Source organism: Lichenostomus cassidix, chromosome 21, assembly GCF_008360975.1.
Source record: "Lichenostomus cassidix isolate B80296 chromosome 21, HeHo_3.0, whole genome shotgun sequence".
NCBI classification, from domain to species: Eukaryota; Metazoa; Chordata; class Aves; order Passeriformes; family Meliphagidae; genus Lichenostomus; species Lichenostomus cassidix.
Window position 1 is genome coordinate 3,000,901 of NC_139501.1, and position 25,890 is coordinate 3,026,790.

Here is a 25,890-nt window from a genome sequence, read left to right on the forward strand (position 1 = left end):
TTCACACCAACTCTCCCCTCCCTGGGAAAAAGGTGTCCTCAGCACCCCTCTCCTGGCTGATAAGGAGAGTTTCTGCTGCTGTGGTGAGGCTGCTTCGTGTGGTCAGCCTGAATCAAGAAGTTTATTCACAGAAGTGGTGAGGAGGTGGAATTACCTGGAAGCTTCGGTGTCACAGATTTGGGGACCTGCAGAGCCCAGAGAGGAGCATGAAGCACCTCAGGGACAGGGAAGGGTGATGGAGCTCCTGGGGATGCTTGGAATGAGCCCTAAAAGGCTTTTTCCCCCCAAAACTGAGCAGCCTTGAAGGCTTAAAAATAAAATCTCACAGAGAAGTTTTCCTGCCGTTGAGGAGGGTGAGGAGTTGGACACTCTTCAGGAAAACTTATGGAAACTTTTGTTTCAATAAACGCTGAGGAGTTTCCCTTTTCCACTTGGCTACTGGAAAGGTGGGGAGGGGGGAAAGATGGAAAAAGCTTCAATTTTTTTTTTTTGCTGGCCAATTTGGGGCACAAAGAGAACTGGGAATTGTCTTTTTCCAGCAAAGCACTCGCTGGAAGCCTCTGTCCAGCTCTGCCAGGCTCTGAGGGAGCTGGGATGGGAGATCCCAGCTCATCCAGGCATTTTTTGGGAGCATTTCTGGGATTTTGCACAAGTGAGAGGTGCAAAAGCAGGAGAGGAGCCTGGGAGGGACTCAAGCCACGGTTTGGGAGGCTGAGGTAGAAATTGAGGGCCAATATTGGTGTGGGATGGAGAGTGACTCCAGGAAAGAGTGATCCCTCCGGCGCTGGGCTGACAGTATAAATAGCTCTGGATGCTTTAAAACAAACACAGAATCATTTATTTAGCTCAGCACTCTGGAGCTTGGCCAAGGCTGGGCTAATTATATTTGTATCTTGTTTTTGTCATCTCTCCTACAAACGATTTCTCGTGCCAAAACGTCTGGATGCTTCTCTCCCAGTATCCCATTCTGAGTTTAGGGTTTCTGACCATCTTCTCATTGTGGATTGAGTTTTCCCATTTCTGGAAAAAAAATCTCTTTGGGGACCTCGTGCCACAGCAATTCTGCTGGGGCAAAATCCCTAAAAATGGGTGAGAAAGGGAAAAAAGAGATGATTAAAGTGCATCATGATGCCAACACCCTCTGCAGTGCATCCCAGATGGAGTTGTTTTCCCTTTTGGATGTCACACGAGGTTTTCTGTCCCTGGAAATCTTGCAGAGAGCAGCTGGGCCAGGAAGAAAAGGGATTTTCTGCTGTGATGTTCAGTGGATGAAGGCGAAGGAGGAGTTTGGGGTTTGCAGAACTGGGAGGAAGAGCTGAAGTGATGGGAGATAAGAATAAAGAGGATGCAGAGGGTGATCAGCTGCAAAAGGAGAATAAGGGGGGAAAGGTAGCTGCGACAAAAGGGGTCAAAAGGGCACAGAAAATAAGAAGTTGGAGCAGAGGGGGAGCATTTCCATGCTGCAGGTTTTGTGAGGATTTTTAAAGATAGACATCAGTTTAAAACATTAGTGAGACAAACCTCAGAAGTGACACAACTTTATAGTTCCAAGGATGATGCGCTTTCGATTGAATATCTTATTTTTAGTGCAACTTTTCCCATCTAACACTTTCACAGAAGTGTTCAATCAGTGGAAGCAGAGGATGTTTGGCCCCAAGGGGCTCCAGGCATCAATCCTGCTGCACCCACAGCTCCAGGGGGGGTTTGGAAGGGCAGGGGACACTCAGGGTGGCTTGGGGACAATGACTGGGCTGGAATCACCCATCAGATGCTCCCTGCACAGCCAGGGGAGGGGAGAAGTCACTCACCCGAAGATGACAAAGGGAGCCTTGCTCTCGAGGCCTGAGCTGCTGCTGAAACACTCTTTGAACTCTTTGAGGTTTCTTTGGTTTCTTTCTCTTTCTCCTTTTTTTTTTTTTTTTTCCTTGTGGGTTTTTGCTTTCTTCTGAAGAACAAAAAAGTAACTTCCCATGCAGATCTGGCCTGCGTGGGACAAGGACTCTTTTGAACCGTTTTCCATATTGTCCCCATTCAAAAGAATCTTCTTGCAGCTTCCTGAGGAGCTCTGACAATGTTCCATTTGGGGAAGGACGTGGGGAGAACAGGATTACAACTGAGGGAAAGGGGCAGGATAATTCACTTCTGTCCCCTGTCCAGTGGTGAAACAGATCTCAACACCCAAATCCTCGTCGCGTTCATTCATCTGAGCAAAACAATCGAATTATTCTGAATATTTGTCCTTATTGTGCTTGCTGTCAGCAATTCCTGCTGGGCTTGAGCCCTCTGATGCCAAAAGTCATGTCCAGAGTGGGAAAGATCCCAAGCTAAAGCTGGTCAAAAGCCCTTGGCACGTTTTCCACGTAAACATCTCAAATGTATAGTTTCCTCAGCGAAGATATTAAGTCTGCTCCTATTTTAAACAAAGCCTATTTTTAAGGCTGTGGATAAAAATAAATAAAAATACAACATGCTGGCAGCTCCTTCCCATAGGATCTGGACATCTGGGTGGCTGTTCTTTGCCAGTTCTCCCCTGAAAAATTTGTGTCCAGAAGGAGCACAAATTTTATTTAGCTCTGGGAAGGGGTGAAGCTCTGTGGGAAGCTGAGGAAAAGGTGACAGAGGAGTGAATCTGGTGCAAAAAAACCGGGAGTGAATCCAGCAATGGAATCCTAGGAGTGACCATTCTCTGCTTCCTTTTTATTTTTATTTCAGTGTGGGGTTGTGGAAAAATCAGCTTCCAGCTCTGCCTCAGCAATTCCACCCCAATTAATTGAGCATTTTGGGTGGGGAGGAGATTCCCCAGGAAAATCTGGGAAGTTTTCCCATGGATTTCCAACCAGAGGGAGGGAAATGCAACCCTGGAGGATGAGGAGAAACTGGACCAGCCCTTCCACTCACACTGCCAGTCATGTGGGGAAGCTCAGGGATGCTCAAACCCCTCCTTGATAAGAAGTTGCCTAAATTAGGCTAATGATGGTTTCTCCTGGCTGATGCAGGGCAGGGAAAGTTCAAAGCCTGAAATTTTCTGTGCACAAAGTCCAAATACCTGCCAAGGCTCTTTGATGAAGTGTCTTTGTCAGAACGATTAAATGAAGGTTAAAAAGGCCAGACCTTTTCTCAACATGTTGGACTTGCTCTTTCTCCCCTCTCTTCAAGGTGTCTTCATGTTGCACTCATTTGCTTCATGAATTCTTTATTACACTAATCAGTCCTGATGTACAAACTCATTAGAAAATGAGCTGGAAATGTAAGATCTGTCAAATTTCAGAGGCTTCTGACATCGTTAGACACAAGGGCCTTTTAGCAGGGAAAAGGGAGAAAGGAAAGAAGCTAATGAGGAAATGTCAGATAATGTAGAAGTCAATCCATTTGGGGCTGAAGTTTTACAAAGTTCAGAGGGAAAACTTGTAGCATTGCCAGGGCAAACACCTATTTTATTTTTTTTTAATGTAAATTTTGGCACAGAGGAATTTTTTTCTTCCTGGGTTTGCTGCACGTTTCTGGTTTGGTTTTGTAATCAACATTTTAAATCATTTTACTGCGTTGCTTTTCTGGTGATGACACTGAAATGAAGGGAAATCATTGTTTGAATGGGATTTCTTAACGATACAATTAAAAATGTGTATTTTGCAGTTTTTGCCAGGCTCAGCTGAAATCACTGCCCCAACAGGCAGGTGCTGTGGAGATGCTCAGGGAAATCAGCACAGCTTTGAAAAGACTTTAGATGGGTGAGATCTGTCAAACCAGCAGCTCATAAATCCTGTCACGGGCTTCACCCGAGGAGAAAAAGGTGAAAAAGGGAACAGTGGTGGAGAGAGGAGGAACTTGGCTGTGGTCACACATGGGTCTGTGGCTCCGAGAACTCGAGAGCCTCCCTGAGCTGCTCCCCAAACCTCCTCCCTCTGCCCAGGAGCTGCTCAGGGAAGTGCAGATGTTCTCCTGAACCAATTCAAAGTCAGGAGAATTGACCAGTTCTCAGCCCAGAGCAGCCTGCAGCCTTTATCCAGCTGCGGTTGGGTAGAAAGGTCAAAACATCATTGGTTTATTTAAACTTTTAAAAATTTTTATTTAGTGTCAGCTCAGGACACTGCTCAAGTATAAGTGCCTTATTCAATTGATTGAATTTTTATTTCATTTCAGCTCAGGACGTTTTAAAATTCAGATACAGAATCACAGACCGGTTTGGGTAGGAAGGGAGCTTAGAAATGATTTTGTTCCAACCTCTTGCACTGTGTCAGGTCTGGCTGAGTTTTGGGGTCACAGCATCTCCTGGGGGTGCTGAGGAGACCTTTGAGCACCTCCAGGGCAGGTTTGGCTGAGTTTTGGGGTCCCAGCAGCTCCTGGGAGGGCTGAGCACCTCCAGGGCAGGTTTGGACAAGATTTAGGGTCACAGCAGCTCCTGGGCATGTTGGGGAGCACTTTGAGCACTTCCAACCCAGGTCTGGCTGAGTTTTAGGGTCCCAGCAGCTCCTGTGAGTGCTGAGGAGCACTTTGAGCACCTCCAGGGCAGGTTTGGCTGAGTTTTGGGGTCCCAGCAGCTCCTGGGAGTGATGGGGAGCAGTTTGAACACCTCCAGCTCAGGCCTGGTTGAGTTTCAGGGTCCCAGAAACTCCTGCTGCAGCCTGGGAGTGCTGGGGAGCACTTTGAGCACCTCCAGGGTAGGTTTAACTGAGTTTTGGGGTCCCAGCAGCTCCTGGGAGTGCTGAGGAGGAGCACGGGGAGGGCAGGGCAGAGGTGACCTGCAGGACCCTCCAGGGCAGAACTGGCAGCTCCTGGGGCAGGCAGAGATGATTCATGTCAGAGAGTTCTCCTAAAATCAGATTAGAGAGGGCAGGCAGGGGAAGGGAAGGGTTTATGTTCTGCTTTACAAATCAAACTCCATCACAAAGGTGTCAAAGAGCTGGCACTTCCTTCTTGCTTCTTCCCCTCTTTCCTTCCCCTTTCTGCCTCCGGCTTGCTGTCTTGCCTTTTTTTTTTTTTTCACAGCCCAAACCCCACAGCTCCAATTCCTCCTCTTTGAGGCTGCTCAGGTAAAGCCATTTCATCAGTCCCTTGGGAAAGGGAGAGGCTGGGGTGCTTGCTTGACCTGAGGGCTGTGGATCTGAGCTCTGAGGAGCAGCCCAGGGCTCTCAGCAGATCCCCATCCCAGTAGGACGTGGGGAGCACTGGATCAGGCTGCCTGCTGGCTCACTTCGGGTAGGTGTGCTTCTATTTACTGATGGCTTCGCTTTAAAAGTCCTTTTATTCAGAAAAAAAGGGGAAAAAATAGTGTTTTTGCATGAGTCTGCTTGAATTCATCCTAAACTTCCCCCCAGATCTATCCCTGTGCTGTTCTCAGCCACATCTTTAGGATTCCTCTCTGTTTTCCCCCATTTCCAGCCTGGTGGGTGCTGCTGGCTGTTTGTGTCTCAGTGGCTCTGCTCAGGGCAGGAGGATATTAAAAGCTCTTTCAGCTGCCAAACCAAAGCCACTCTCTGCAGGTATGAAATCTAAGCACACCTCAGCTGTTGCTGTTGGCTCAGGGCTTTTACAGCCACTGGCAACCCCACACTTGGGCTGTAGGGCCTCAGCCTGGGACACCCACTGGGTTTTTGGATGGAATCCTCTGGGTTTGTGGGGCTGAAGCCCAGCCTGGGAGCTCTGGTCACTCTGTCCAAGTGGTCACCAAGTGTCACCCACTCAGGCCTTCCCAGCTCCCTCAGCACTTCTGTCCTGCAGGGTCACACTTTGCTCCAGGAAAAATGGAATATGCAAAATTAATAATGGAAACAACTGATATTTGCTTTCCCCAGAACGCAGGGTTTTGGGGTTTTTTTTTATGTTACAAGGGAGTTCTGAAATCAAACTTTTGGAATAATTCTCCTTACAAAGGGCTGCAGGAATTGCAGAGCTGTTAGAAAAACAGGAATTTTCCTCTCCAGAGCCTGGTTAGCTCCTGGTGATCCACGCTTAGGAATGTTCAGCACTGCTGGTTGTCTTGCTGTTAATTAATGCTCCTGATGAGGTTATTCTTCATTTATTCCTTTCCTGTGTCGTTTCTCTGCCCTTCCCTCAGTCACTCTGCAGCTGAGCTGGGATGGGAGGCTGATGTGCACAAACTTCCCATTCAGAATTGCACAACTGATTATTTCTGTAAATAATCATTTCACTCTCAAACCAATTATGTAAAAAAAACCCCTTTGATAGTTTCATTTTTGTCTTTCTGTTGTTACCAAATGATACCCAATACACCAATCTTGACAATTCTTCCCCAAAAAACTTAAAACCAGCAGATGGAAGAACAAATTCCCTTCCCAGCACATCACACCTGGGCTGCCTTTCTCCTTCAGGAGGCATCAGGGAGTTTTCCCTCCTTGAGAAGCTCTCTTTGAGGGGAATTCAAACACATTTCTGAGCCATAGATGGGGAAGTTTACATTTCTGCCAAGTGCAGGGTGATAAAGGGGAGACTTTGATCCCTTGGCCTGTCAGTTGTGCCTCCTGTGCTGGGCCAGGACAAAAGTCTCAGGATTTTCCTCTTAACAAAGGGGAATATTCTGATATTCTGATATTCCACATCTGTAACTGGCACAGTTGTGCTTGGAGGGATTTATTTGGGGAAAAACCTCTAGGGGAAGAAGGGATTTCTGACATCTAACCCTAACCGGGTTCATTTAAATTGTCCAACAGCTGATGGAGGGAAATAAAAACTATTTATAGAGACACTGCAGGTATTTGGGATCAAACACACACCTGGAATTGCAACTATAAATAGAACCCCTGGAGTTGTGCTCTAGCAGAGCTGCAGCTCAGACAGACAAGTTCCCTCCATATACATTTAAGTGGATTATTAGAGGAAAAGGAGTCATTTCGCTGGAAGAGTTAGTGCTGCTGCCAAAAGGCAGCAGTTGGAAAGCCAAGGAGCTTCCTGGATCCTTGTGTTTTCCTGCTGGCCTGACCTGGGGCTGGGGAAGTTAGGGGAGCTGGGAACAAAAACCCATTAGAGAAACAAGCTGAGCCTGGCTGTCTAATCACTGTGTGTCACTCGTGGCTCTGGGCAAAGACTGCTCAAGGGCAGAAAGGGTTTGTGCTTCTCTTTGTGCTGCTGAGCTCCAGGGCAGCGAGGAAAGCCGGGTGGGAAATGTGCCCCGTGGTGCTGGAGGTGCTGAGAGAGGGTTTGGGGTCATTTCACAGCTTTTTGGTTGTGCCCAGGGTGGTGGGTGTGGGACTGAGATGGTCTTGGCTAGGCTGGTTTGGGGGAGGCAGGGATCAGGTTTTGGGGGGGAAGGATTCCGATTTGGGGAGGAGAACTCCAGAGATTTGGGTTCAGGAATGCTGGGTTTGGGATCAGGGAAGATGGGTTTGGGATCAGGAGAGCTGGGTTTGGATTTGGGAAGGCTGGGTTTGGGATTGGGAATGCAGAGTTTGGGATCAGGGAGGATGGGTTTGGGATCAGGAGAGCTGGGTTTGGATTTGGGAAGGCTGGGTTTGGGATTGGGAATGATGGGTTTGGGATTGGGAATGCTGGGTTTGGGTTTAGGTTTGGGTTTGCAATGCTGGGTTTGGGATTGGGAAGGCTGGGTTTGGGATCAGGAAAGCAGGATTTGGATTTGGGAAGGATGGGTTTGGGATTGGGAATGATGGGTTTGGGGTTGGGAATGCTGAGTTTGGGTTTAGGTTTGGGTTTGCAATGCTGGGTTTGGGATCAGGCAGGTTGGATTTGGGATCAGGAGAGCTGAGTTTGGGATTGGGAATGCTGGGTTTGGGTTTAGGTTTGGGTTTGCAATGCTGGGTTTGGGATTGGGAATGCTGGACTTGGGATCAGGCAGGTTGGGTTTGGATTCAGGAAGGCTGGGTTTAGGATTGGTAAGGTTGGGTTTGGGGTTGAGAATGCTGAGTTTGGGTTCAGGAAAGCAGAGTTTGGGTTTGCAGTGCTGGCTTTGGGTTTGGGAATGCTGGGTTTGGGGTTGGGAAGGCTGAGTTTGGGATCAGGAAAGCAGGGTTTGGGTTCAGACAGGATGGGTTTGGGATCACGAAAACAGGATTTGGATTTGGGAAGGCTGGGTTTGGAATTGGGGATGCTGGGTTTGGGATCAGGGAAGATGGGTTTGGGATCAGGAGAGCTGGGTTTGGGATCAGGCAGGTTGGGTTTGGGATCAGGAAAATAGGGTTTGGATTTGGGAGGGCTGGGTTGGGAATGCAGAGTTTGGGATCAGGGAGAAAGAGTTTGGGATCAGGCAGGTTGGGTTTGGATTCGGGAAGGTTGGGTTTGGGATTGGGAATGCTGGGTTTGGGATCAGGCAGGCTGGGTTTGGGATCAGGAAAACAGGATTTGGATTTGGGAAGGCTGGGTTTGGGATTGGGAAGGTTGGGTTTGGGTTTGCAATGCTGGGTTTGGGAATGCTGGGTTTGGGAATGCTGGGTTTGGGAATGCTGGGTTTGGGGTTGGGAAGGCTGAGTTTGGGATCAGGAAAGCAGGGTTTGGATTCAGACAGTCTGGGTTTGGGATCAGGAGGGCTGGGTATGGGATCAGGATTTGGGTTTCTTTCTCTGCCACCACCCTGCAGGATCCCCTTGTATGGCCACATCTTCTCCTTGCTCCTCAATGTCAAATTCACCAGCAATGAAAGGATTTGTTGGTTCTCTGGGGGAAAAACCCTCTTATTAACAAATCCCAGTGTCCCTTTGAGGTCTTTGGGAATCCCTGCAGCACAAATAACCACCTCAGATGAGTTCAGACAACCTCAGCTTGGTGGAGCAGCACCTGCAGGGCTCCCCTTGGACAATCCAAGCCCCAAATCCCAGCCCAAGGTGTGTTTTCCCTTCAGGTCTTGTGTCCCTCACAGCTGCTGGCCTGGCTGGGGGCACCAGGAGAGTTACAAAATAAATTTATAACCTATAATTTATGATTTATAATTAAATTTATTATTTTTAATTTAATTTAATTTAATAAATTTGATTTTTATAGTGCATTTCTTCTCAACTCAGAGCCGTCCTGCCCCGCTGCTCCCACCACAGAAGTCCCTCCCAGTTTTCAGGAAGTCTGTACTGAATAATTTTCCTCCTACTTTCCCCACTTCCTGCACATGCTGGGCCAGACAAAGGTGCTGTAAAAATTCAAAACCACAGTTTGATCTCCCCAAGTGCCATGGGGCAGCTCTGGCCTGGTGGTGGGAGTTGGGCTGTGACATTTGTTTTTCTCTGGGCTCCCTAGATGGCCTTGCATTTTAATCCTATTTTCGTTCCTCTGCTGCTCTTCCCAGTTAAAACAGACAGAAAAACACAGGTTGAAGCAGCTTGGAAGGCAAAATGGAGAAAATATTCCAGGATGGCCATGGTGTTATTCTTTTGCAGAGATCTGCTGGTGCCTTGTGGGGAAGGGCAGAGCCAGCCTTGCCCAGCCCCAGTTCCTTACTGGGAGGCACTGGTCTGCCCTACAACGAGTTATGGGGAAAGCAGGGATTTTATCCCACAAGGCAGAGGGGCAGAGAGCAAAGCAAAGCTCTCTGGGGATGCCCAGAGGTGCTGGAGAGACAAACTCTGCTGCAGCTCAGCGGGAAGGTGTTGAAAAGGTTCCCAGGAAGCTCAGAGGAGGCTGAGAAGAGTTCAGGAGAGTCAAGGGCAAAGTCAAGAGGGCAGAGAGTGCAGACAGAGAGCTCCTGGGGAGGGTTGGATTTGCTGTTCTGATGGGATTTGGGCTTTAGGGGATTTTTTTCTGCCCCAAAAGGGTGATTTGTTTGCTGGAGGTTTGCTCACAGAAATGCTGGCAGGTGACAGGGTTGGGCTGGAAGTCACCAGATTGTTCCACCACGGGGTTTGGTTTGGGGGGAAGATTAAAATCAGTCATTTTTTCAATTAAATAAATCCCAAAAAACTTCCCCCTACCCCACCCCTCCAAAATAGAAAAAACCCCAAAAACAACAACAAAAAGCAAAAAAAACCAAAACCCAAACCCAAAACAAAACGAAAAAGACCCAAACAAAAAAACTCCAAAACCAAACCAAAACAAAAAAAACCAAACAAAAAATCCCCAAAACCAAACCAAAACAAAAAAACAAACCCAAAACCCCAAAACAAGCAAACCAACAAAAACAAACAAATAAAACAAAAAATCAACCAAACAAAAAAACACCAAAAACCAAACAAAAAACCCCCAAGCAAAACAAAATCCAAACCCCACACACCAACAAAACAACAGCAAAATAAACTCCCCCAAAACCCCAAGTGAAAACCTTAAAATGCTCCATAAAACCTTTTCTTTTCACTCCTTTTCAAGCCATTTCCATGCAAAGGCCACTCAGAAACCTCCCATTCACCCAGCTGATCCCATTAAAGGGACTGAAGAACTTAAGTGACTCCTCAGGGACTTGAACTTGTCCTTGAAGGAGCTGAAAAGTCCCAAATATGATGTTGAGGAAATCCTAAACTATTCCCTTTTCACGTCCTCATGTGGATGGGAGTTGAGGCTAAAAGGCTCTGGTTGTTTTCCAGGTTGGTTTTCTTCAATTTCAGGAGCAAAATCAAAGTAGTGAGAAAGGGAATTTGCCATGAGGATATATTTAATTATGGAAGGTGTCATCGTGGGTAATTCATGTGCACATTCCAGTCACTCGTGGGGCTCTCAGACCTCTTCATCTCCTCCTGAAATAATTTTGTCAACTTCTTTTTTTTTTTTTTTTTTTTGGTTGATAACAGAAAGCTAAAAATTCGGAAATTTAGAGATTTCAAAGCTAAAAATTCGGAAATTCAGAGATTTCAAAACTAAAGCTGTTATTTATGAAGGTTTTTTTCCCCTCCTCCGTTTTACAGCCATTTGGGTGAAGTGGTTCTGCTCCTCTTGCTGCTGTGTTTAGTGGGTCAGGGTGGATCCCAAATTGGGATCCTGACATTGTAATACCTGAAAACTTCATATAAAATCATAGGATATAAAATCATATAGAATATAAAATCCCAGAATACCCTGACCTGGAAGGGATCATTCAAACTGAACTGACAGAGCTCCTGCAACAAACATCCCTTCAGACTAGAAGGAAATTACTTTGAGGATAAATCAGGTTTTCCACTCTTTACCAAAACTGAATTATTGCTGTCCTCAGTGTTTTCTTTCAGGAAAAAGGACTTTAACTTTTTTTTTTAGGTTGTTTTTTTGGCCACAAAGATTAATTTGTAGATGAGAGTGAAGGTAATGGCTGCCTTTCCGCAGGGATGGGAAACTTACTGGTGGTGAACTTCATGATGATCACAAAATCCTGGAATGGTTTGGGTTGGAAGGGACCTGAAAGCTCCTCCCATTCATGTCCAGGAACACTTTCCACCATCCCAAATTGCTCCAAACCCTGTCCAGCCTGGCCTTGGACACTGCCAGGGATCCAGGGGCAGCACAGCTCCTCTGGGCACCCTGTGCCAGGGCCTGCCCACCCTCCCAGGGAATGATTTCCTCATTTGAGATCAATTTTCCATCTTGAGAAGAAATGATCTTCCTCACTAAAGTGGAGCAATCAATCCCCAGCTCTGTGCAGTGCAGGTTGGGCACTAAATGCCTCACTTGGGGCACCTGCTGGGCTTTCAGGTGTTTGCACAGTGCCAGCTCCCATTCCCTCTGCCATGGCATCTCGGTTTTTTTTCCTGGGCAAGCACAGCACACCAGCTTTCCACCCCAAACCTGATTTCAGCCTTTGCGCCGCTTGGATTCCCTAATTTTCGGGAAATCCCTTAAATCCAGCCAGCGCACACCTAAGAACCTTCGGACCTGCGTGCGCCGAGGGCTTTTCTAAACACCAACCGCACCGAAACAGCTGAGGAGCTTCCCAAATAAACGCGGAGCGCCCTGCCCAGCCCTGCCGGAGGTGACAACCCTGCTTTGTCACCCCGCCCTGCCCACCGCAGATAGCGCTGGCATCCTCCAGCAGCCTCCCGGCATTTCTCCCAGATGAGTTCAACTTTTTCTCCCCCTCCCCTTCCTTTCTCTTCTGCCCACCTCCCTCCCTCCCTCCCTCCCTCCGCTGGTCCTTGACAGAGGCGCAAACACTCCTAAATGAGAGATAGTGGCTTCCATCCAATGGAGCCCCGGTTAATCACCGAACATCGTGGGAAAAGCACAAGATGAGGGCCGAGAAACAGCCCATTGTCTGGGCAAGATTAAAGCCCCAAAAGCCGTATTGTCTAGTGAGGGGATAAATCTTCCTGCTGTCACTCAAGCGCTGAATTAAATTCCCCTTCATTTCTAAAGGGGCTTATCTGTCCTGAATAGGCTGTTGCGCCACAAGCGTAAGGGAACGTATTAAGTGAGCTCCTGTCTTGGGCACCTTCACAAATAGACGAAAAACAGGAGCAAATCTGCGCGGGGAGGGCGGCAGGGGGGACGAGCAGGAGAGCTTGGGGCTGGGGGGGAGAGAGGAGGGATGGTAATTGTTGTCGCAGGTCGTTCTCGGTGAAGGAGGGGGAGAACGGGGTGGCTGCTCGGGGGGAATGTCCGGCTGGGATGATCCCAGAAAAACCCAGCAGCAGCTCGGAGCATCCCGAGGTGGATGTGGCCAAGGGATGGCCGGGGTGTCTCAGAGGGATGGGGATGCTCTTTAGGGTCCCCAAGGGTGGCAGCAGCCTTTTGGGGATGCCAGGGGTTGGGCTCGGGGTGCTGGCAGCGCCCTGTGCCACCCAGGCGGTGTGGGCAGGGGGGTTGTGCTGGTTTTGTGCGATTTTGTGGTGGTTTTGTGCGATTCTGGCTCAGCTGCAGGACTTGGCTCTCCCTCGGGGGCAGCAGGGTGGCAGCAGGGGCAGGAGGGATGCTCCCAGCAGGTGTGAAGGCTCCAGGAGCCCTCAGGCGATGCCACCACCGCTGCTGCCCTAAACGCTTCCCCTGAGGGCTGGCAGGGTCCCAGCACTGCGGGGACAGGGGACACACTTGTGCCACTGGGATCCTTCATCCTCCTCCTCCTCCTCCCCTCGAGCTCACCCTCCCAGCACCCCCAGCTGGCTCTGCCATCCCACCGGGACGGGATGGGACGGGATGGATGTTGTCCCACTCTTTGGGGTTCAGAGAAGCCCTTTGGAGCTGCAGAGCAGAGGGACAGGCACAGCTGGTTGGTGGCACAGAATGAGCTCGAGATGTCAATATTCTGCTCTCTGTGGAGTCCCAAAGGCTGAAGGTTGTGCCCAGCTTTGTACTCCAGGGATGATTTCGTTCTTCTCCAGCATGGTTTTAACCCAAGGAAAGGGCAAAAAACCTTATTTCCCATATTAGCTGCCATTCCTTAGTGCCCAAATGAAAACAATTGCAGCAAGCCCATCTTTAATATCTTTAATAAATATCTTTAACATCTTTAGTATCTTTCTTTAATATCTGTAACATCTTTGATATCTTTAATATCTTTAATATCTGCAAATTGGGGGTGATACCATCATAACTATGTAGATGAGACTGAGTTCTGCCTCTTGGCTGATAGTATTTCTATTTAGTTTTCCTCCCTGATTGAAATTTATTCTTTTTTTATTAACAATTATTATGCCTTTGGTGATGACTGGGCTGTGTGATGTGGCTTTTATTGGTAGCCTAGGCTGGTTTCTATTTCTGCAAAATAAAAAAATGCACGTGGAAGAAGTTCCTTCTTGCAATAAAAGGTTGGTCTTGAGTTGGTCTCGAAGCAAAGCTGAGGGTGCTGCTGGCTGGGCATTTACAATGCAAATGCCAGAGGAGAGCAGTATTTATGTTTCTATTTACCACATAAAACATTAACCAAGCCAAACGTGCCCAAGAGAGCTCTGCAGCTTCTCAAACAGATGATTAAACCTCACCTCGGTGCTGGGCTGGTGGATTAGAGGAGGCCTTGGTGCGATTTGGGAAGTGCTAAACAGGATTTTCTGCATCCTGAGTGGAGTTTCCTCTTGTTGATAGGGTTTAATGCTCCCCTGGACAAATCTCTCACTGTGCAAATACCTCCAATCTCTGCTTTTAGCCACCCAAACAAGTGGGTTTACACCTGCTTACCAGATTAATTTAATTAGCCAAAAATGGAGTGAAAGAACTGGCTGGAGAACAATAGTTCCCAAAGAATACTTTTTATTTTTTTTTGCCTATTTCTTGTTGGTTCTGGTAATCTGGGGAAGCTGGATTGAGATGTTATTCCTCTGAGTTTCCTGGCTTTGCATTTCAATATTAACTTGAGAAAATATATGGTCAGAATAATGTTCTGAGGGTTTCTTTAAAAATTCGGAATAACACAAAGAAAACTTTCCCCAACCTTTCCAGCTGATCTAGCTCCTTGATATCTCAAGTAATACAATTTATTTGCTGCCTAATATTGTCTCAGTTCTCAAGTTTTGCTCAAGGGAAACCCAGAGCTGATCTCCCACAAAACTTGTATTAATCCATGACTGGGAAAAGGTGTGGAATGACATTCCTAGAGCTGGGATCAGCGCCTTGGGGCAGTTTTTACCTGCTGCTCACCTGAGCAGAGCTGACCAACCTTGGCCAAGGGAATTGGAGATTTGGGCAGAACTCAGATCTCCCCCAAAATCCCACTGTTCAAACACCCCGGGTTGGGTTTGAGCATTGATTAATTCATCATTGCAGCAACCTTAAATATTAATTTCAATTTCCCCCTCACTCTGAAGACTTTTATTTACAAATCAAGCCTCTCACTTGAGCACACAGCGTTTTGCAGCAAAAAAAGTAGCCTTTTAGTCAATGTCAAGCTGGCTTTTCACACCGATGCTCCTTCACCTTTTTAAATTTTAAAGACACCAGACACATCCCTGGTTTAATAAATCCACATTCTCTATTAAACAGAGGTCCACTGGATTGGGCAATGTAAAACCACTGGACAATATCCATTAATTTGGGTAGAAACCAGCTGATATTTCCCTATCTAATCGAGGTCACCGACTGCTCCGTGCATTTTTCCCTCCATATTCCCCAATCTTTCGGAGAACCGGCGCGAGCTTTCCTCCAAGCACCTTCCACAATGCTCCTTCCCGAGTAATTTGTATTTAAAAATAGTCATAACAAGCAAAACAAACTTGTCAAGCCCATGGGATGCTTCTGCCCCGCGGGCTTTAATGGCACAGGTCTTTATACATCAAAATCCAGCCGCTTTCAATAACAAAGGCTGAAATTCATGCAACAAATTGCTCCTCTCCTCATAAGTCACACTCTCGTGTGCCAGGGGGAAAGATGTGTTGATAACATTCAAAGAGTTTGGTCGCCGATGAATTGTAAATTCCCGCCGAGCCCCCGAGCCTCGGCAGCGAGCTGTGAACAGCGTGGGGTTGGCCACAGAATGCTCTCAGATTGGGGCATTCACCACTTCATTCTTCCTGCACTTTTAGGATAAGAGCTAAAGGAACACCACGGGGAGATCTTTCGGTAGGCAGGCTAGAGGGGGGAGCATAAAAAAAAATATAAAAAAAAAATTAAAAAAAAAGGAGGAAAATATGCAGAGGCGATTTAATGAACATCCAGGGCTCTTTAGAGAGGCTCTGGGGGAGCTCTGGCTGGGAATTTCGGGGGCAGAGGAACAAAGGATGAGAGCTCTGGGTTTGCTTCCTGACAAAAGGGAGTAATTCCCACCTTTTAAAGGGAGCTGATGCTGCCGTGGGCTCTGCTGTGGCTTTGGGGTGACACCTGAGGCTGGCAGAGAAGTTCTGGTTTGGGGCATCTTGGGATTCTGGGAATCCCAACCTTGGAATTTCCTGGGAGCTGGAGCTGCCAGCTCCTGTCCCCAAGCACTGAGATCTGTCCCCTCAGTGTCCCTTGGTGGCAGTGTGTCCATGGATTCCCTGGGATAATTTGGGATGCTGGCCCAGCCTGGTGCTCCCCAGGTGATGCAATGAGGGCTGGTGGGGTCTGGAGTGTCACCTGAGCACAGTGAGTGCTGCAGAGCAGGGCTGGGCAGCCCTTGGGTGGATCCATGGCCACGGGGATTGTCTGCAGGATGCCACCCTGAAAACGTGAGGAATCATGGCTTTTTCAGGAATAAAAATGCTGCAATTATGTTCTTGCCTTTCCCCCAGTTACTGTTTAAATCAGATCTTGGAATTGCCCAGGTCCACTAACACCCAACTGACCTACAAGTGGCAAAAGCAGGGAATGATGGCTCTCCGTGCCAGTTAGGGACCCACAAGTGACAAAAGTGGTGATGGATGGCTCTCTGTGCCAGTTAGGGACCCACAAGTGACAAAAGTGGTGATGGATGGCTCTCCGTGCCAGTTGGGGACCTGCAAGTGACAAAAGTGGTGACGGGTGGCTCTCCATGCCACTTGGGTACCTACAAGTGACAAAAGCGGGGAAAGACGGCTTACTGTGCCAGTTGGGGACCTACAAGTGACAAAAGCAGGAAAGCATGGTTTCCATGCCAGTTGGGGACCTACAAGTGACAAAAGCTGGTTGGGGACCTACAAGTGACAAAAGCCAATGGTTTCCATGCCAGCTGGGGACCCACCAGTGACAAAAGCAGGGAATGATGGTTTCCATGCCAGTCCCTCACTCCAGCCCCATTTCAGGCAGCTCTCAGCCTGCCCTCCTCCATCCCAGCCCTGCAGCTGGCACTCCAAACCGGCCAGGGGAGGGGACATGGCAGCAGGGGACTCTTCCTGCGGGTCAGGACACTTGCTCAGGCCCCAAAAGGGTTAACAAACAAAGTGCCTGCGTGGCTTTGTTCCGCGGCAATCTAATCAGATGTTAACCTACAGTCTATATCCAAGCAATCCTTTCCTTATGATAGTGATTAGTATTGCACTGGGAATGAATAGAGCAAGGAAGGATTCCTATGGTAACCTTCAAAATGCATTCCATCGGCAGGCTCTGCCTACTCACAATAATTACGTTCTTAACTCGTCTAACAAACGGCATGCTAATTAGCTGCTTAACCAGCCTCGGCTCATTATTACCAGGGTTGGGCAGGCTGGAGCAAAGTGACCCAGAGAGAACAGGCCCACTTAAAAAAAAATAATAGTAATAATAAGACATTTGTCAGATTGGCCATGAAGATGGACCTCCTCCATGGCGGGGCTGGCTCTGTGTGGGGACTGAGCTGCTGGCAGAGCCACAAACCCTCACAGAGAGCCTCAGCTGCCTCGAAATTTGGCTCCCTGCAATGCCTGAGCCTCAGGTTGGCATCTGCTGGTGCTGATGGTGAGGTCCAGGTGTCACTGGGGTCTGTCCCAGGTTTGCTGGAGGTTCTGAATGAGCAGTGATTCTGTTCCAGAGCAGGCTGGGGTGGCCTGGCTGAGCTCTCAGCCCAGAATCACAGAGTCATGGAATGGTTTGGGTTGGAAGGGACCTGAAAGGCCATCCAGTCCCACCCTCTGCCACGGGGAAAGACACCTTCCACCATCCCAGGTTGCTCCAAGCCCTGTCCAGCCTGGCCTTGGACAATTCCAGTCACAGCTACTCTGGTCACCCTGTGCCAGAGCCTCCCCACCCTCCCAGGGAAGGGGAATTTGCCCTAATCTGGTCTAATCAGAGTTGTTCTGTTATTTTTTTGCTTTTACTGAGACACCATTTAAACTGAGTTAGACATGGAAGTTTTGCCATTGCACATTAAAGCAGGCCTGGCTCAGTTCAGCTCCATTCAGCTCAGTGGAAGTTGAATTAGTGAATAAATTACATCTCGGAAACTGAGCTTCCTACATTCCTGAAACGCAGCAAAATCAGGGATCCTTGTCCCACTGGGCACTGCCCTCCACCTGTCCTGTGCTTTACAGCCTGTTGGTTGCTTTTCCTGGGACAACACATTCAGGGCTTTTCCCTGGATGTCATTTTTTGCTCCATCCAGCCATCCCAATCTAGAGTTGTGGTGTTTCTCCTTCGAGGATGTGGGGATTTCCTACAGCTGGGGATGGCTCTAGATTTAGGCAGGGCAGAGTTTTGGCTGCTGGGATTCTCTGTCCATCAGGAATCTCCTGTCAGCCTCAGGGTTGTATCTCTGCTGGGAGAGAAAATCACGGGGGGATTCCATCAGCTGTTGGCTTGGTTTGCTTTCATTTCTTTTTCCTCACAAAACATTTCATTTGCTTCTGGTCCTCGTGGTGACTTTCAGGACAGGGAGAATACAGAGAACACTCTTAGGGTGAGAGCTAAAGGTTCATTGCTCTTGGAAAGGTATATGGTGTGTTTTTAGGGTTTTTTTTTGGGGAGGTTTTCTAATGCTAATAGGCGAGATGAGGGAAAGTCCCAACAGGTCCATTCCAGCCCTTGCAATGGCAGTTTCCAAATCGGAGTGTGCCTGGGAGGATCCTGCTTCAAAAAGCCCTCAAAATCCAGTTGTCTTTATGGGCAGTCAGGGTAGCTTACAGTAGCTGCTGTGGTTAAGGAGAGATCACAAAAGTGAGGAGGTTTTAAAACTCCTTTTACAGTTCTTCAGCGCCAATCCACAAAGTTAATCCCAATGTCAACAAAGAATAACACCATTTATGTGCCACTAAATGCAAACTTGTGCTGTTGCAGAGCCTGCAGTGGTAAAGGGTTTGCTCTAAATACAATCTGTTCCGTTTTTATGCCTTTGCACCAGCTGGAAATGCAAGCTCCTACCACGATTTCAAATATTGATTCGCTGAGCGCACATCAAAACATTACCTTGAGATATTGAGCAGAATGTTTATTTTTGGGTTTCACACCTCCAACCCTTTTAACACCTTAATGCGCTCGTGCATTTTGTTGCACTCCTAATTATTTTTTTCCCCTCTTCACCTCTGCCGTTGATTCTTACATTGTTGAAATCCGAGGGTATGAATAATGAGAGCAGGCAGAGCGCTGTGGCTCCAACAGAACACAGTTTCTTTCTTGGATGTTCTTTGAGAGAAGCACAGGTCACAGAGCTTTAGGTCAAAATAGGAGCTGTATTTATAATTTGTGTAACGAGTTTGCCATGAGATGATCTTGGTGGAAATGAGAGCGAATTTTATGCTCAATTGTTGGAACACACAGTTTTAGATTTCTAAAATAACTGTTTGTCTTATTAGCAGCAGTGATTTCCTTCACCTTTAATTCAGGAGGAATTTCTCCATGGAAAGGATGGTCAGGCATTGGGAGATTTGGAGTTTCCATCCCTGGAGGTGTCCAAGGAATGCCTGGATGTGACACTCAGTGCTCTGGGAATTGGGCACAACTTTGACTCAAAGGTCTTGGAGATCTTTTTCAACTTCAATGATTCTGTGATCATGTTTATCAGTAGAATAGAAATGCATTTATTGCCATCTTTCTTTTCGTAAAAAGTTGGCAAATTTTACATCAGCAAAGCCTGGAAAGAGTTTTTTGTGCACATGTGATGACTTCTTTGATTGTTAATTTGGGATTTGCAAGGTTTCAGGGAGTTGGACATCATTTAACAGGAGGAGCTCAGTGATTTCATCATTCCCATATCAATGGCTGCTGCTGAACCAAAATATCCACACCCAGCAAAGGCTGACTGAGGGATGGATATTTATTTTGGTTATCAACTTACTTTTCTCCAGTGGAATATTTAATTATATCATCCCACTATTTTTAGTACTGATAATTTTCACAAATATTTTGCATTTTGCCCGTTTAGCCCTTGTTTTATCTTGTTAACAACTCTCCTGCTGGCTGCAGGTGGAGCAGAGCTGGAGAATTTCATGCCTTTTGTAACAAAACTTCATTTTCTGTGTGGACATGAAACCATCCCCAGGAATTTGCGTTCAGCTCCTGCTCCTCCCCAGTTGCAGGACAGAAGTTGGTGCCTCCAACCAACGGGGAATAGCAGAGCTCATGTTTCACCTCTCCTCGGGAAGCTGCTCCTGCTGCAAGCTGAGAGTGAAAAAACCCAACAAAATGCCCCACTGCTCCCAGGGCAGCTCACATGGAGAATTATTGTGGAGTGGCTCTGCTCTGGGTCAGCTCCAACAGCTGCAGCCTCGTGCTGAGGGACAGGCAGGGAGGAAACCACCATTTAGACCCAAAAAAAAAAAATCAGGATATTTTTGCGCGCTGAATGTGATTTCAGGCATTTGAAGAGAATCAGAGAGAAGCAAAGGTCCCCAGTTTGCAGAGTTGCCATCAGTCAGTCACAAGCTGTGGCTGTGGGAGGAATGCAGCTGCTGAATTCCCTGCTTTCCACGGGAATGCAACAAAGGCTGCAGCGACGTGGGCAGCGGGCAGAAGCATTTGAAAAATCAGCCTGGGAAATGGGAATGTTGGGGAAGGGCTGCCTGGGTGTTGCACTGGTTTTTGGTGGCTGAGTGGGTTTGTGGGGCAAATTCGGAGTGTTGGCTTCATGGGAGGTTTGCAATGGACCTTCCAAAAATGTCATTGGTCTCTTCAAAGTGGTATCACCCTCCCCTGAAACCCCCAAAAAACCCAAACTAACAGAAATGTGCATCTTGCCATGGAGAGCCGTGGAGAAAACAAATTCTCCCTGGTTAAAAGAGAGGAGCAAAGCAGGTGCTTGGCCTGACCAGGTAGTCATGATGGAGGAGTCACTTCTGTCCTCATCTTGGCTTTTTGGGGTACAGGGGGTTGAGATATGGCATTGAAATCTCTTTTAAAAAAACAATCCCTGTTCTGGTGATGCCCAGAAATGGAATTATTCCTCAGTTTCCCACCCCTGGAGATTTATAGAATAGAATTAGTTGCTAAGAACCATTTCCTCAGTTGATTTGTGGATTTCTTGCAGCCACAGTTGCTCCTCTGTCCCTTAAGGGTGATATGGATGCTCATCCCCGTCGTGTGCTGCTCCAGCTCAGGAACAGAATTCAGCTCCAAGGGTTGGGATCTCGAGCTGAGTGTCCCAGGCAGGTTTGGGACAGGCTGTCCCCACTCTGCAGGCTGCTGTCCCTGTGCTGGGGAGGGTGGCAGTGCTGGATGAACCAACTGGAATGGGGAGGGCTTTGATTTCCTCCAAGCTGACGCCGGAATTGCACAGGGTCCTGCCTGGAATAACTCCCTGAGCAGGAAAATAAACAGCCCAGTGCATGCAGAACACTGCCAGTCCTCTGGGCCCAGGTTTTTCAACAGTGTCAAGTGATTTTTGTGTGTACAAAATTTCCTTTCACCGCCGACCCGAGCAGTGATGTGTGTTAAGAACCAGCTGAGCCTTTGGCACTAAAACCCTGCAGAATCTTCTGTTATGTTGGAGAAATCCTCTCCCTCTTCCTCAGGCAAGCCACAACTTCTCAATTCCCCAGCCCTGCTGGTAGGGAAAGTGGAATTATCAGCAAGGAAATGCCTAGTTTTCTGGAATCAACCCAGAAAGTGCTGGAAATCTTCCTCGTGCTTGCAAATCCGCGGGGTTTGGTGCTGTTTGGCTGCTGGTAGGCAGGGCTGTGCAGATTTAGGGTGCCTGTTTGAAACAACACCTCCCAGGCTCCAGGAGAGATCCCTCCTCGTGCAGTTTGTGGCTCCAGACAAACCCCTAACTCCGAGCTGCAGCATATTCATAACCACCCCCGTTTGTGTGAGGCAGAGAAGGAACAAGGAGTATGAAAACACAGCTCTGTGAAAGATTCCCATTATCCTGCCCCAGATGGCACCAGCTGTACTCCTGGACCAACACTAAATGACTGTGGCTTGTGCCAAATATGTACTTGAGTGGGTTGTACATGCCCTTTACAAATAGAAGTTGAATGTTAATAGATACTGAATGAAACCCACTGCCAAACCAAACAGAGCCCCTGGATATATCCAGGGCATGCAGGGAAATTACACATCGCGGCGGCGCTCGCCGCAGAATGCGTGCGAAGGATTTCAAAGTGCTGCTGGATTTAATGCTGCCCTGGCTAATTCTCCCTATGCTAATGGCCGTGAGAGGATGCAGGAAGAAGAATGAGGAGAGGTTAAAAGACCGCAGCACCGATATCATGTAAATTCGGGATAGGGTCAGCGTATGGTGTTGTAAACAACATCACATCTCGGAGTACATGGAGTTCTGATCCTTTCAGGTATTCGAGCCTTTGTCTGCTGATATAACGCCTGCCTGTCAGCCCCACGGTCAGAGGCCCAATCTTTTTTTCTTCCCGAGCTGAAAAGGTCCCAGCGCCACATCGGGGCAACACACTGGCTGCCTATTCTCCTTCCCCACGGAACGCAATCACCGGACAACTCGGCTATAATTCACTCCCTGGCCAGCCCTTTGAAAAGGTGGGCTGCCTCAGTGCTGTTAGCCCAGCAAGATAAATCATGTACTCGAAATTAACTTCCATTGAAAGGAAGGGGTGGAAGAAAAGCCGACTGGTCAGGCGGAGCATGCTAAAGAAAAGATGACTGGAGTTGATAAATGTCATTGCGGATAATTTGGGGGCTGTGATTAAGATCTTATCTAGGTAGGAAGTAAATAGAAAAGACTTAATAAAAGTCCTACCCAGGGATCCGTCCTTATGAACTTGTGAAGTTTTAATTTTTTTTTTTTTTTTTTTGGTGAATATTGAAGAGAGCTCCAGAAAGGTCTTCATTAAAGGGAAAGTTGTTTTCAGGGCGCTGCCCGGAGAGCTCTGAAAGGCGCCTGGGTGAAACTGTACGTCTTCCCCCCACTCCTTTTTTCTTTTCCAGAGGGGAAAGAAAGCATCTTTGTCTAAAAATTCCTTTAAAAAGCTAAAGGATAAACAACTGGGGGAGAGCTGATGAGGATTTCTGGGTAACAATCATCTGGTTTTTCTCTGCTCTTTTGCTTTCTTTAATGAATGGCCTTTGCTGCCATAAAATTCCCCACAAATAAAATGTAACCTTATCCCCAATATGTGTAAGGGAGAGAAGGCAGAGCCCTGTTTGTCCATAAATTCACAAACTGCTCACCCAGAAAGCATAAACTGCCTCCCATTTTTATTGTGCTGGCCAGAATTTGCTTTTATTGTATTATTAGCAGTAGTTTGCTGGTTTTTTTTTCTCCCCCTTTCAACCAATTACTGCAGCAACCTGCAAGCAAGGAGCAGTAAAGTGAGTGAACATCTGTGAGGCTCTGAGTGACAGGGATCCAGAGCCTGGAGTGAATTCCCTGTCCTGGAGAGGAGGGAACCTCTCCCCCTTCCCTGGAAGTAAGTGCTGCCCTCGCTGCCTTTGCAGCCCCAGCAGCTGGGCAGATGTGTGGGGACTCCTGTCGGCTAATGAGAACGGTTAAAATTTTATTGCAGAGTGCATCCTGTGATCCCTAATCCCAATCTCAGAGGGATGCTGGCCTCAGAGAGGTTTCCAGAACCCTGGAAATTCCGACTCCTAAATTCCCCAGGCTTCTCATTTACTCCCTCCACGTCCTTTTGCTTCTTCGCCCACCTCACAGGACGTATTTCAAGATGAAATCTGGGCAGTTTGCTCCAGAAAAACATGATGGAAAGGCGCAGCTAAGGGCAGGCAGAGAGGGGATGTGCAGAGCCAGGGGTGCTGTGCTCTCACCCAGAGTGGAGCAAATGGAGTTTGGAGAATTTGGGGCACAGAGAAGGAAGGAGATCCATGTGAGTTTAACCCCTTTGAATCCCAGAGGTTTTGCTGCTCAAAAAACCTCACTGGAAAAGGCGAGAAGTGTGAGCAGTTACAGCAGTTTGCCTCTCAGAGAGGCTCTGATATTGAGTAAATTATTAGACAGTGGTGAAGGACAAAAGCAGAACCTGCAGTTGCAGCTGCAGCGTGGAGGGAGGTTTGGGGACAATCCTGCTGGAAATGAGACATTTCCAGCCTCAGCTGAAGCTGCTCCTCAACACAGATAAATTATTCTGAGCATGCAGAGCTCAATGTGGACCCAAATCCACCAAATCCAACCGCCAACCTCCCCAGCTGCAGGGTGGGATGCAGAGGATCCAATCCCCTCCCACGGGGGCACTCTGAAATTTGGGAAAGGAGATGGACAACCAATATTGGCAGGTTTATAGGAGAAAACTGGCCTGGTTTTTCTGGGAATGCTGGCCTGGAGGTGCCTTGCTGGCAGCCCAAACTCCCAGGGCTGCATCTCACTCTGTAATTAAACACCCCAGAGCGTGGCTGGGGAGATCTGCCCTGCTGGCACTGATTTTTGAGACCCCCTGCAAGAGCAAAACTTGGGAAGTTCCAAAGGAATCTGCAGACTTAAAAAGCACACATTCCCCTCAATGAAAACATGGATTTTGAAGGTGGAAAATGAAGTTCTGCACTTTCTGGTTGTTGATTCCCTGGGAGGCGATGCAGGTTTTTAAATGTGGATTCACCAAACTGAGCAAAAGTTTGGGGTTTAGTGTTTAAAATCAGGAATATTTGCCCTGGGGAATTGGTCAGGAGCTTGAGCCTCTGCTGCTGCAAGGAAGGGTTATCTGGAATAAAAAAATAATCATAAAATGGCTATAAATGTTGGCAATAAACAGATGCTGCTCTCGTGGTGCTTTTTATGTAAGTGTAAAATGGTTGTGATAAAAATTTCTGTGCTAGCTCCCATTTCTGGAGTTAGGAGTGAGTGGTGAAATAGATGAAAATGATGAAATAGAACTTCCAACAGGTTTTTTTTTTTTTGAGAGAGAGATTTTTGCAATGAGATACAAACAGCTCCTTAAATAGGGAAGGTAAAAAAGGAAACTGCAAGTTTGCAATGCAAGAGACTCATAACGTGGGGTTTGGGTCTCTGAGCATTTCCTGCAAGCTCTGCTTTCATGACTGATGCTTTCAGGGATTTCTCTCCTTGCTTTTAAGGAATTTTGGAGGTGGTTTCTGAGCTGGCTGTTTCTCTCAGGTATTTTCATTGATTCACCTGCCAGGCTTCTGCTGGCCTTTTCCACATGCTTGCTGCGGAAAGGTTTCTAGGAATTTCTCCCCAGAAATCCAGTTTGGAATACAAACCCCAAACATCTTTTAATCCACAAACATTCTTCCACATAATTTCCAGGCTCTCAGCATCTTCATTTCCCAGCGATTCCATCAGCAGTGCCCAAATCTCCCTCGCTAATGACTCTGAGAAAACTGTGCACCCAATAAACTCCGTGTCAGGCGAAGAATACAGCGAGGATTGGGAAGTGACAGATAAAGCAAATATCCTGCTCCTAAACAAACACAGCAGGACAGGAGAAGATGACAAATGACGGGATTGTGTCAGCTTGAAAACAGATTGGACTAATGGCATGCTGGACTTTGCACTCCGGGGGATCAATACTCCATCAGGCACAGAGCTGCAGCCCCTGTGAGTGGCAGGGCCAGGCAGGGAGATGTGCTGATAGCACTGCTGAAAAGCCCCGGGGTGAGCCTGAATGGGGAGTTCTGGGCGCTGGGATTTCCATTTTTCACCCTCCCCCTGCTGCTGGAAAGGGAAATGGGGCAGAGGGTGGGTTTTGGTGGAGTTTGGGCACTGCAGAGCTCTGGGCTCGTGTTGCTTCTCTCCTCCAAACCTTCTCTTTTCTTTCTATTTCTTTCTTTTTTTTCCCCAGGGGGAATTGAGGAGTTATGGAGACAGAAAAAAGAGGTTTATTTCTAGGATTTTGAGGGAGGCTGTGCACATAAAAAGAATACATTTTTCCCCCATCTTTGTTCACTTCTGCTCCCCAAACTTCCAGTTGGTATCAGCTGAGCTCACTCTGTATGAAATCTCACTTTCTGGGGCTCAGAAAAACTGCTGGGATGTGAGTTTTCTGTGCTATTCAGCAGCTGGTGCAGAAATGTGGCACTTCTTCAACTGAAATAGGTGTTTTCATACATATGTCTTTATACGTATTTTTCAATAGCTGGCAGAGGTCTGGGATAGGGAAATCCTGTTGAATTTCAGACTGGGGGCTCAGGTGTGTGGGATGTCCCAGGAGCCCTCAGACTGTCCCAAAGCACTGTCTCCTTGCCTGGCAGGATTCCCTCTACCTGGGCTGCCTCTTGTTTTCACCTAAAGCCACATTTCCACCATCAGGAGGGGCAGGGATAAGGATTTGGGTTCCCCTGTGTGCTCTTTTCGGCTGCTGGTTGTGCAGAGAACCCAAAATTTCTGTGAAGCACGAGTGACAGGGGGGACAGGGGGGACAGGGGGGACAG

General features: G+C 47.7%; 1 protein-coding gene across 5 annotated transcripts in view; it reads left to right on the plus strand.

The window, feature by feature from the left end:
• The window catches only part of PRDM16 (PR/SET domain 16), a 271,281-nt gene that overhangs the window by 21,717 nt on the left and 223,674 nt on the right, over positions 1-25,890 (plus strand). The window lies entirely within an intron of this gene.